The sequence below is a fragment of the Pelmatolapia mariae genome, unplaced genomic scaffold (assembly GCF_036321145.2).
Source record: "Pelmatolapia mariae isolate MD_Pm_ZW unplaced genomic scaffold, Pm_UMD_F_2 NODE_ptg000549l+_length_27227_cov_1, whole genome shotgun sequence".
In the NCBI taxonomy this organism is placed as follows: Eukaryota; Metazoa; Chordata; class Actinopteri; order Cichliformes; family Cichlidae; genus Pelmatolapia; species Pelmatolapia mariae.
In genome coordinates, this window is record NW_027052233.1 from 1 (window position 1) to 11,846 (window position 11,846).

The following is an 11,846-nucleotide window of genomic DNA, read 5'->3' on the forward strand; positions in this document are numbered from 1 at the left end:
CCCAGCGGCAGCAGCAAAGCTAGGCTAACACTAACTAGCTAGCAAGATTATAAACCTGGTACTAAACTAAGAGAAGCCACAAAATCAGTTTGAATAAGAGTAAACATTTACTCACCAAGTCAGTGTATCAGGTAAAGATCCACAGCAATGACAACAATAATATCTTTAGCTGAAGCTTCTCCAGGTTTGCTCAACATATTCCAGAAAAAATGCTGGCACCATGAACATGCTGACTGATCCGTGCTTGGGAGGAGGATGGTAGTGACATGGCATTTTCAAACTACATCTTTCATCCTTCCGCACTGAGAAGCAAAACTTCCAGCTTACTTAGTTTTTCTAAGTTAAGACAACTCAAATAAATTGAGTTGATCAGTGTTTTTGCATACGAAGTACTGGTAACTTACTTAAATTGAATTCTAATAACAAATTGATAAAAATTGAGTTCAGCCTACTTAATATTTTTAATTAAACACAATATTACATTTTACAGTGTACACTCTAAAAAAAGATCTGCTGGCTTAACGTAAAAAAATTAAGGTAACAATTTGCATGGATCTTTTTAAGTTACTTCAGCTTAGCCACTATAGCGTAAATGCCACAAGAGTTCTCTAGTTAGGCAAACTCTATTCCTTACGTACAAACAACATGATTTGCTTTGTCCTCTACAAGCTTAATTAAGTTGAACCAACTTATTTTTAATTGTTTAAAAATTACTCCATTTAGTTATTAAAACTTATTTTTTTACTTTTATTCTACTCAGAAATATCCATGCAAATTGTTACCTTAATTTTTTTGAGTACTAATAACTTACAATAACTTATAACTTACAATTATACAATAAATTACACATTGAAATTCCAGTTTTATGATCAAACTGTTTATTAGAACACCAGTCCACCATTCCAGAGTCATTGACATTTCAATAGCAGACAAAATTGTTGCCTCCATAAAATAAATGACATAAAACACCCCTGTAAATCTGTCTCAAAAAGACTGAACATTTTGACAGTCATGCTCTGATTCAAGTTTGTTTGTGTTAAAGTGATAGTTTAGGTTTTTTTAAGTATGAAGTACATTGTGAGTGTATTACACACAGTAGACAGCAGTCAGCACATTCCTGCCAACACGCACGATAGGCTCAGTTTGTTTGTGTGACTTTGGTGAATCTGAACTAACCCGAACTAACACCAAAGTCACCAAATAACACAATTACACTTACTGATCAAGGCAGCAGGAGACCAGCAACTCCTGTGTGCTGTCAGGTAAAATTGCTGTTTTTGTCCATGGACGCTGGTGGGCCAGAGCGATTGAAACAACAAGCAGTAGAACTTCTCTTTCCTCACAGAAAAGGCTGTCTGATAGCAAAATAAAGCAGTAAACATATTCTTGATATAATGTACATTTAAACTGACATCAGTTTTATTAGGATGGAGGCTCATCTTGCGTGCCGGTGGCCCCGTCTGCTTCTCCGTAGGTGGAGCTTACTGACTGCCATCTACTGTGTGTACTACACTCACTATACATATGTACCTCATATAGCCTCACTTCAAAAGACCCGAGCTATCCTTTTAAAGTGCATTATTTTGAACTAGGTGTACTTAATGCTCAACGCTCAACTTTACACCTACTGCCTACTGTACAGTATGTAACACAACACATTGCAAACAACAGTGGAACATTTCCCGTTTAATTTGAGGATAGCCTCACTCTTCACATTTTTTAGTACAACAGTTTACTTTTTAGTGACATTACCTTAGGACTGGCTTTCAGATCATCCAGCTCGAGGAATATCTTTTGAAACACTTCAAAAGTGTTTTTCAGTTCTTTTGGGTAGCTGAGGTTGAGTGCATATATCAGCCCCATTAGCAAGGCACAGGCTCTGGGTACATCCAGGTCTGCTAGGACTTCTGTTCCTTCAAGTATGATCCTTGCGCTGGCTGGATCAGACGTTGTGGCACCTCTGGTTACAATCTTCATCACTTCATTGGTAATATCCCCGCCACCATCCCTGGTAGGTCAGAATCAATATAAATGTTTTAAGTAATCATACTTATACATGAGAGTAACACAAAATAGGGCTGCAACTAACAATTTTCTCGATTATCTGATTAGTTGTTTGGTCCAGAAAATGTCAGAAAATGGTGAAAAATGTCAATGTTTCTCAGAGCCCAATATGATGACCTCAAATGTCAAACATATTCAGTTTGCTGTCATAGAGGAGTAAAGAAACCAGAAACCATTCACATTTATGAAGCTGAAACCAGAGAATTTGGACTTCTTTTTCTAAAATAATTACTCAAACCGATCAATCAATTATCAAAATAGTTGCCGATTAATTTAGAAATCAATTGATAATAGATTAGATCGTAGCTCTAATACAAAGTATAGTCATGTCTGATTTACCTGCTCTTTGAAGAGATCCTCCTCCTTTTCCCTGAGATACACCACTAAGCCACGGATAGCGACCTCTCGCCATCTCTCCACAGAATCGTCCTGTGAATAAGAAAAAGAATGTCGAACTGCTCTTCGAGGAGGATGGGTTTTTGATAATTACATCCAAAAAAAAAAAAAAGGATTGACTTTATATGGCCTGAACTGTACCAATTATAGATTTCCAGTGATAATCAAAATAATGAATTGATCATTTCAAAGAGCCATTTCTCTGAAATGATCAATTCATGAACTTGAAAAATCCAGGTAACAAATAGAAAAACTGCAAAATCTTGCAAATTACTCTGCCAATCATGATCCACATCACCTATAATTTGTTTTATTATTAAGTATTTATAGTTTTAATTGATATTTGTGCCTCAAGCTCTAAACAATAATTTGACATAGTTGCGTTGTAAACAGCTACCTTTTAAGACTCAATATCACCTATTGGAAAAAAAAAGTGGATTATCCTATTTGAAATAAACTACATTTCATTCATTCATACCTCTAGCAGCATGTTCTGGATGCGCCGAATGCGCATTTTTGCAGCCCCTCCTCTTCAGGACAGCAAGGACATTATTTTCTGAGAGTACTGGTCCAGCTTTGCCATGAATGTTGTCTCCAGGTTAACAGTGGTGATCCTTCTGAATTCTTGGTTTATCTGTATAAAAAAAAGGCACAAATAGGTACAACATGTTAATGTATATAATTTACTTTAAAAGAATACATACTGCAAATTATCTTATGGAAAAATATTTACCTGAACTGCATCAAAAAGAGCATGCCATCTTTCTTTCAGGTCATTGATTTTTGGTGCTTGATTGACAACTTCCTGCCTGCGAATGGAGAATGTCTTCGCCATTTTGTCACTGATGATCTGACAGTTGTCCCTCTTCCTCACTTCACTGAGGAGCTCCACTCTTCCATATTCCAAACTTTCTTCCGTTTCTCCTTGTGGGTGAGGAGGTAAATAGTTCACTTCTGACTTTTTTGGCTTTTTGACATTCTTTGCAGGTGCTTTCTCATGTAGTCGCTTCTTTCTGAGAGAGTTCACATCAAGTTCAGGGCATCCGAGCCCTCTCAACTTGGTTCTATAGTTGCCCATTTTATATTTTAGTCTCTGTTGCCATCCATAGCATCCATTATATGACCCCGGTTCTTTAAGGCAAGGATGCTTCTGAATCAGCGCCTCAGCAACATCCACAAACTGTGCGCTTGTTGGGTAGGCAACATACTGAAAGACGCTTTCAGCCAGTCTCTCAAGGATGTCTGGAAGGATTGAGGTAAAGTTGAGTGGAATTCCATCCTTCTTGAAAGCTTCATTTCCTAAGGCAAGCAAAAGCTCTGTGTCATAGGCAAAGCGAGGTACAGGAAATTCAGCTGGCCACCGCTGTGATCGCTGAATGCCATGTTCAGGTGATGATAGAATCAGTGTATCCTGGGATCCGGATGAGCAACTGCTTTGGGGAGGACCGACGGCGGTCACTGAAGTACTGACTGAGGTTGCTGAGCTATAGATGGAGGTTTCTGATTCACTTTCAAAGGAAGTGTTCACTTCAGTTAAGTTCAGAGTAAATGTGGGAGGTTCAACAATGTTAACCACTTTTATTGTGTCCTTGTCCTTGATGTCACTTGTTGAGGTAAGACTGAAATATTCCTCTCCAAAATCAGCATCCTTGTAATGCAAAGTAAAGTTCCCTTGAAGCCCAAATGTCTCTTACAATGGACTCAAGTTCACCCACAGTCCCAGGGAGGCCATGAGGTAAGTCAAGTTTGCGAATGTCATGGTCCTGAAGAACGATCCTAAGTTTGGTTTGATGAGACATTGGAGCGTCTGTAAGAGAAACCACACGCTTCAGTTTGATTTATAGAATACATCCAGTGTCAACCTTAAGACATTAAGTATCAGAGGTAAATATTACCTTTGATAAGCTAAGGACTTTTCATCACCTTTGAGATATTAGCTTGCATGCAGAAAGGAATTAAGGTAGTGATTACGTCTCTAATCATTAGCTTTCACATTACACTGTGACATTTTATATATGCTTTTTGTCAAAATTGACTACTGCGAAACTGAGCGCCCATTTATATACCTGCTTTTAGTTTGACTAAATGTTTCAAACATTTATTTCTATGGAAAATAACAGGAGTCTTTTTTCATCTTCTTAATATTTTCCATTTTTCCATTGAAGCATAATGTAATAAATGCAAAACTACAAAGATCACAAAATTACAGTAGCTGAAAGTAATGCCACATGTCACATAAAAGCTACAACCATAACATTTTCAGTTATATGCCAGTCATATTTACAACTACTACTCAGATTTACTTTTTTGTTTCTGCATACTAGTGGGAGTCAAGAGATTCATCTCTTTTTGCACTAAGAAATGGCATGATCTGAGATTAAAAGGCGTTCCAGGCTTTTTTATTATTATTATTATTATTATTATTATTGTCCAATGTCTGATGGTAGATATAACATTCTCACTTGAACTGTAAAAAACAAAACACTTATACAAGGTAAACATATTAGCCAGCAAATCAAATCTTTCACACATCAGATGGTGCAAAGCCAGGTGAAAATGATTAACTTAAGTTTGAGATACATACGTTAATGTAAACAGCCTTTTTGTTTTCTTCATGAAATCATGACCTCACATATAAAGAGTATTTTTGGTTATGCATTTTATCCCAGAACTGCCTGGTGTGTAAAGTCAAACAAATGAGAAACTGTTAATGACCACTACACATGGACATAAATGTAACGCTTCTGGGTAACAATACGCTTCCCTGCAACAGTGTATGCTGCCATTGGGAAGATGTCAGACAACTCACTCAGCTCAATCACCTTAACACTTCCTGTTTTTTCGAGTTCATAGCTTCTAAGATGTTCAATATACCATGCATTTAAACATTTCACAATAAAGCAAACCTTTCCGTTGACAACAGCTATCTGAATCAACTCCACAAAATCTGGAAGGCAACCTGTTGAGCCATGTGCCAAGATCATTCCAGTGGAGTAACTGGTGCCACTGCAACACACTGTAGTTGCCATCTGGCCAAACGACTCGCTGGGGAATTTTACTTGCAGTGCTTTTTTTATGTCTTCCCTCAGCACAGTCAAATCCACTATTGACAGTTTTGTTGCCTGCAGAGATGGTGGAACAACTGCACCACCATGTAGATGGTGTGCAACCATGAACTGATGCTTCACTGCAAGAGACAACAGAATGTTTCGGAAGCTGTGAGTATGCCTGACCACACGCTTGAAAAAGCTGTGTTTAGCTTCAAAGCGCATAGTCCAAAGAGATACAAGGGGACCAAAAGCCTTTATTAGCTGTGGGTAGTGCTCTAGAAAATGATGCTTTGGAATAAGTCTTTCCTGAGGGAAAGTCTCCAGGAATCTGTGTCGATGCTCAGAAATCTTGCTTTCAAGGAAACAAATAGTTAGGTCTGTATGCACAAGAGAAAGGACAAGTTCAACTATGTCCTTCAGGTTCAGGATGACCAGCCACGTTGGTTCACTCTCTGGTATTCTTTCTCCAACTATCAGGGGAAGGAGGCGAAGCAAAGCCCAATTCTCATGGGCATTTCCAGCGACAGTCTTTCTTGTAGCAAAAGCCAATGGAACTGCTTGTGGTGAATCAGATTTATCTGCCCATCTGTATGGGAACTCTTTGATCAATTTATTTAGTTCATCAAGTGTGAAATATTTTTTTTTTGATTAAGGCATTTAAGCACAGTGCTAACTCGAAAGGTACAATACCTTCAAAGAGGTCGTGGAGCAAATCAGGTGGGTAGCCAGATAAAACATCAAAATGTTTTAGTCTTTCAGTCAGTGGGCACTGTCTCTTTACTCCATAACAATGATTTTGTCCCTGTGCTGTCTGAACATGAGCCTTGTGCTCTTGTATTGTCCTAGGCTTAAATGCTCCAGTTCTAACTTCACTTACTTGGAATTGGGATCTTTCTCCAAGACAGAACCTGCAGACGTGTGTACTTGAGAAGCTCTCCACAAATCCTCCGATAGAGTGGGCGCCAAGGTTATCTGCAACAACACAATACACAGTACCTTTGACTCGAATGTCTAATGAAGGAATGTAAAGTCCTTCTTCTTCAAGGCTGGCAAGATCTTTTAGCATTGGCTCAAACACAGCACTATAGCCAAACTTTTTGATATCATCAGCCTTGCAGAGAATGGCAAGGTATATCGATGTTAGTGATGATCTGAGCAATGGTGGCACATTTGCTAAAACCCAATACACAGCAGTAATTTTGTGCTTTTTTCTTGAAGTGCCAAGTGGATTACACACTTCAAAATCATCCACATACAGAATAAGAGAAATAGCTGGATTGTTTTCTGACAGCAATGTATTGTTTTTAAAATGTGTGCCATCCTGAAATGATTTGTATTGACTTTCGGAACTGCTGTCTGCTTCATTACTAGATGTGAGCAAATCCTGGATCTCTTTTTTCTTCAAAACCTCATGCAAAGACTTCCAAATAGGTACATATTGAAAACTTCTCTGCTCCCTGGCACTGAGCATATATTCTATGGGTTCCACCACGGAAAAATGCTCCTTGAAATATTCTCTTCTTTTGTAGGAGGTGGAAAGAGGACCATTATGCCCTAGGGCTAATGTAATTGGGTTGCACTCACATAGGTCTGTTACCATCTCAGAGATGATCAAATCATCAACTTCACAATTATGCTTTTTTAAGCATGACTGTAAAATCTCTTTTAAAATAGGACCTGAAGCTGATGAGGAGATAAAGTGTAGCTCTTCAACTAACTCATCAATACACCGTTGTGGTACATTGAATATGCTTTCCAACTTAAGCAGCACGTGGGCTACATGTTTTTCTATTAAATTCGGCAATTCTCTTATTTCATTACCTTCAGGGTCTTCACTCACTGCACCTTCAGTATCGTCTTCATCCACAGGATCATCCCCTGCATTTAGAGGATTGACATACCTCTGCAAAAGCTCAGGCTTGAAGTCATCAAGTGTATGAGGAGTGTGTTTCCGGCTCCTATGAGAGGCAAATGTTCCATGAATGTTTATTTTGAAAGGACAATTTTCAAAAACACAAGACACAGTTTCCTGTTTCTTTAAATGACGACCAATATGCTCAAAATATTCTCTTTCTGTGGAGATAGTGTTTAAAGAACAACATGGACATTTAAATGACAGTACAGTGGACAGTGTCACTGACTCACGGGTCGAGTGAGTTCTTGACAGATGGGTTCGCAGGCTGCCCCATGTTTTAAATGAGCAATAACACTCCCAATAAAGACAAGGGTGAAATTCTCCACCATGACCATGTCTTAATCTATAATGCTTTAAGAGATCTGTCTTTCTTGGTGTTTCAAATTTGGAAATTTTACAGATCCACTTCATTTTAAAAACAAACAGTTTAAATTACTTTAACTTGGGTGATTCAGAAGGCTGTAGTTCAAACAACTTGTGCTACATCAGCATTACAGTAAATTTTATTCCATTGTTTTTGAATATTCAAGATGAAAAACAAGAAAAATGCTTGTAAACTACTGCAAAGAAATGGGCAAACTACACGCAATCAATATTCACGCTTTTTTGACTATAGTCTTTAGTCTAATCATTATCTCACAGGAAATCCTTATGACATTAAAAGTTAAAACTATGTATATTATTTTTAGTGTTGAGTTTCTCCTAAAAGTTGCTTTATGTTTCCAAATCAAAGATATTTTTTCTTAAGTGATACAACTGCGCTTATGTATCTGCAGTTAACACCCAAAAGAGCAAAATTATATTTTATGTGCTAATGCACACTCAATGTAATGTCATTAAAACAACTAGTTTATGATTGTTACTTAAGATATTTCCTGTGGCGTTTCTACAACATGGCGTTCGCTTCCTCGCCCGCGTTTTTTGGCTGAACTTTGACACAGGCTGTTCTTCAGCTAGGGCTCAATTAACAAACTTCAATCTCACATAAAAATAACTCTAGGACTTAAACATCAAAATGCATCGATGTTAAACCGAATGTATACTCAGTAACCTACATTTGTTTAGTCATGAATGTAAAACGGCCCAGCCTTTTGCTGGTCAAACCTTCATCAACGCTGCAACGATTTCAAAGTAGAAAGAAGAAAAACGTGTATTACCCTGTCTTTGCAGAGTTAAAACTACTGCTACAGAAGCTCAGTGTCAATTAACACCATTTGGCTGCCACTGTAAAACAAAACTTAACAAAGACTAATGTTACGGTCGAATTACTTCACAAGTTAGCCAGAAGTGTAACGTTACTAGCTTATCACCACCACTCGCCGAGGAAGAGTTTAGTGTTGTGTAAAAAGGATTTCTTGCAGTGCGTGTTGATAGAGTTAAAGTTAGAGTTATTAGCTGCTGTGAATAAAACAAGGCAAAAAATTGTACTCACCACAAAGCTTTAACGTTTGATAACGTTCCGTACAAAATGGCGCTTCTCCGCTTTCTCTCTTTGCCTCCGTTTCTTTCGATCAGTGGTCTGAGAGCACAACATGTCCGGGCAAGTCAGCCTTGTACTCAGCTTTTAAAGGACGCTTACGAGATTTTTAAGTTGTATTAACTGAATACACTTTCATGTTAAGTTAACACAGAAATGTCTGTTCAAAATCGATATATTACTGAGCTAAGACTGTTTTCTTTATTTTCATTTCGACCAACTCATTAAATTAAGTTATCAACTGATTACAATGTGTACATGCAACAAACTTAATTTTTTATGCAGAAAAAGCTATTGATTTTAAGCTTTACTTACTAACCCCATGAATCATTTTTTAGAGTGTAGAAACAAAACCTAAATCCTTGAAACTGCAGGAAATATCTAAGAAAAAAGAAATGCAAAGACTATGACATGAATAACATGAAATCAAAGAATCTTCAGAAACTATAAAACACAAACTCAGTACCGTTACATTTGATTATGGGATGTATGACACTTCTCCATATGTTTCCTTATACATTAAATGCAAAAACGGAAAACAGCTGCTGAAAAGCTGTCTCACTGCAAACTTGTTGCCCAATTTAGTTTTGGGTTTCAAAATGAATTATCTGAGAAGTCTAATAAGTAACCCTACTCTGTGACTGAGATAGCTATTTTACACTGTGTGAGTCTGAAAAAAATGTCAAGTGGTAGGAAGATGAAAACAGGAACAACCCCCCTGCCCCGACTGCAAACAAACAAAGAAAAAAAAACAGAAAGGAGGAAGAACCAAAACAAAAATACACGATTGCTGAGAAATAAAACAGCACAGAGCTGGCTGATGGTGTTAGTAGCAGTGTGATGTAAATGCAAATGTGGTGAATTTCTTTGAATAGCTCAGCCACAACATTGGTGTGAAACTGTCCTGAAGAACTTTTGTTCACACCTCTACATTGTCAGACTCAGCATGAGTCCGTTCTACACAAAGACCACATGGACACTAACACGCTAGAATTATTATAAACTGACAACATATGCAGACTTTGTAGAGGTTAGAGAGAAAAGGGCCCAAATACAGGATGTAGGGGTCAGATGGCTTAACAAAGGATCGGTCTATGCAGAAACAAACTTGAATTGTGTTTTGTTATTGTGAGATATTGGAGCAGCTACAGTGTGATGGTTTGCTTAGGTATTCTGAGTACTTACTTCATTTACAAGGAATAAGAAAAAACCTACGGTTTTATCAATCAACAGTTTATTCCAGTTAATTTAAAGAACAAAAGCCACACACACACAAACACACACACACACACACACACACACACAAAACTTCTTTACAATTTTTTCACAGAGAAAAAGGGACTGAATACTCAATGAAGCACCAAACTGGACTGTTTGAGTGCTTCCCCATGATTTAGCTACATTTAAATCCCCAGCTATGGGTCAGGGGACTCCTCATCAAAACAATGTTTAGGCTTTCTTCCATTTGCGCAATTTCTCTAAAATTAGAAATATCCTTTCTCAGAGTGACGCTGAAAAACTAGTTCATGCATTTATCACTTCCAGGCTGGACTACTGTAATTCATTATTATCAGGATGTCCTAAAAACTCCCTGAAAAGCCTTCAGTTAATCCAAAATGCTGCAGCAAGAGTCCTGACAGGGACTAGAAAGAGAGAGCATATTTCTCCTCTATTGGCTTCCTAACATTTCTTCTGTTTGTTATTTATTCCTGCTGTCTAGTATTTTTTTTTTCAGAGTGACTTCTACAGTCTGAGGCTGAAGAAGTTTTTATGAACTGCATTTTACATATCCCTGTACCTCTTTGCTGCACATCTTGAAATGGAACCCTAAAACAAATTTCCCATGTGTGGGACTGATAAAGGTTATCTTATCCTATGTCATCTTATCTTAAAATGCAAGACAAATCTCTTGAAATGTTTTTCAGACTTGACTTGACACATTGCAGCAGCAAACATTCATTGCAATGCAAAGGCAGATCCTTTCTAATATAGAAAAATCATCCATCCATCCTCTTGCCAGGGTTGCATTGTGGGGCAGAGTGGGGCGGGGGTACACCCTGCTCAGGTTGCTGGTCTGTTGCAGGGCTAATACACAGAGACAGACAACCATTTAAAGTCACAATTTAGAGTTTCCAGTTAACCTAACCCCACTGATTGCATGTCTTTGGACTGTGGGAGGAAGCCAGAGCACCAGAAAGAACTGCACAAACATGGGAGAACAAGCAAACTGGTGGTGGAACTGAACTAAAGACCTTCTTGCTGTAAGTCAACAGTGCTAATCACTGTGCCATGCTACCTTATGTAAAAATAAATGAACTTTAAAATTCAAGCATTGCAAAATCAAAGAATCTAGTTTAATCACAGTTCAGATACAATTTCATTTCAAGCTGTGAGAGTGAAAGACAGCTTCCAGCTATGTAATGGAAATGTGTATTTTCTTTGATAAGTGTTGTATCTCTGCTGAAGGAAACAATGAAAGATGGTTGAGTACAGGAGCGTCGAGTTTGACTCACCGATGAGCAGCGAGACAACCATAGTCTTCATGATGTCTGGATGATGACTGAACGTCAGTTTGAGCAACAGAGAAATGCTTTAAGCTTCGTCACTTCCCCGAACACATGCAGTGTTTCACCGCCTGAATTCCAACTCACCACACTGCTGTGATGATATGCTGCTGTGATCACTGAGGGCGGGGCATGCTTTCATGAGCTGCAGTTTATAGTTTTGTACCATTCCTGAAATAATCATGGTACTGTAACACCTGTCCGAACACGTGTTACAGGTGCTCTGGACATTTCCATATAAAGACATTTCCAGGGTGGAGTTTCTAAAATTAGAAATATCCTGTCTCAGAGTGACGCTGAAAAACTAGTTCATGCATTTATCACTTCCAGGCTGGACTACAGTAATTCATTATTATCAGGATGTCCTAAAAACTCCCTGA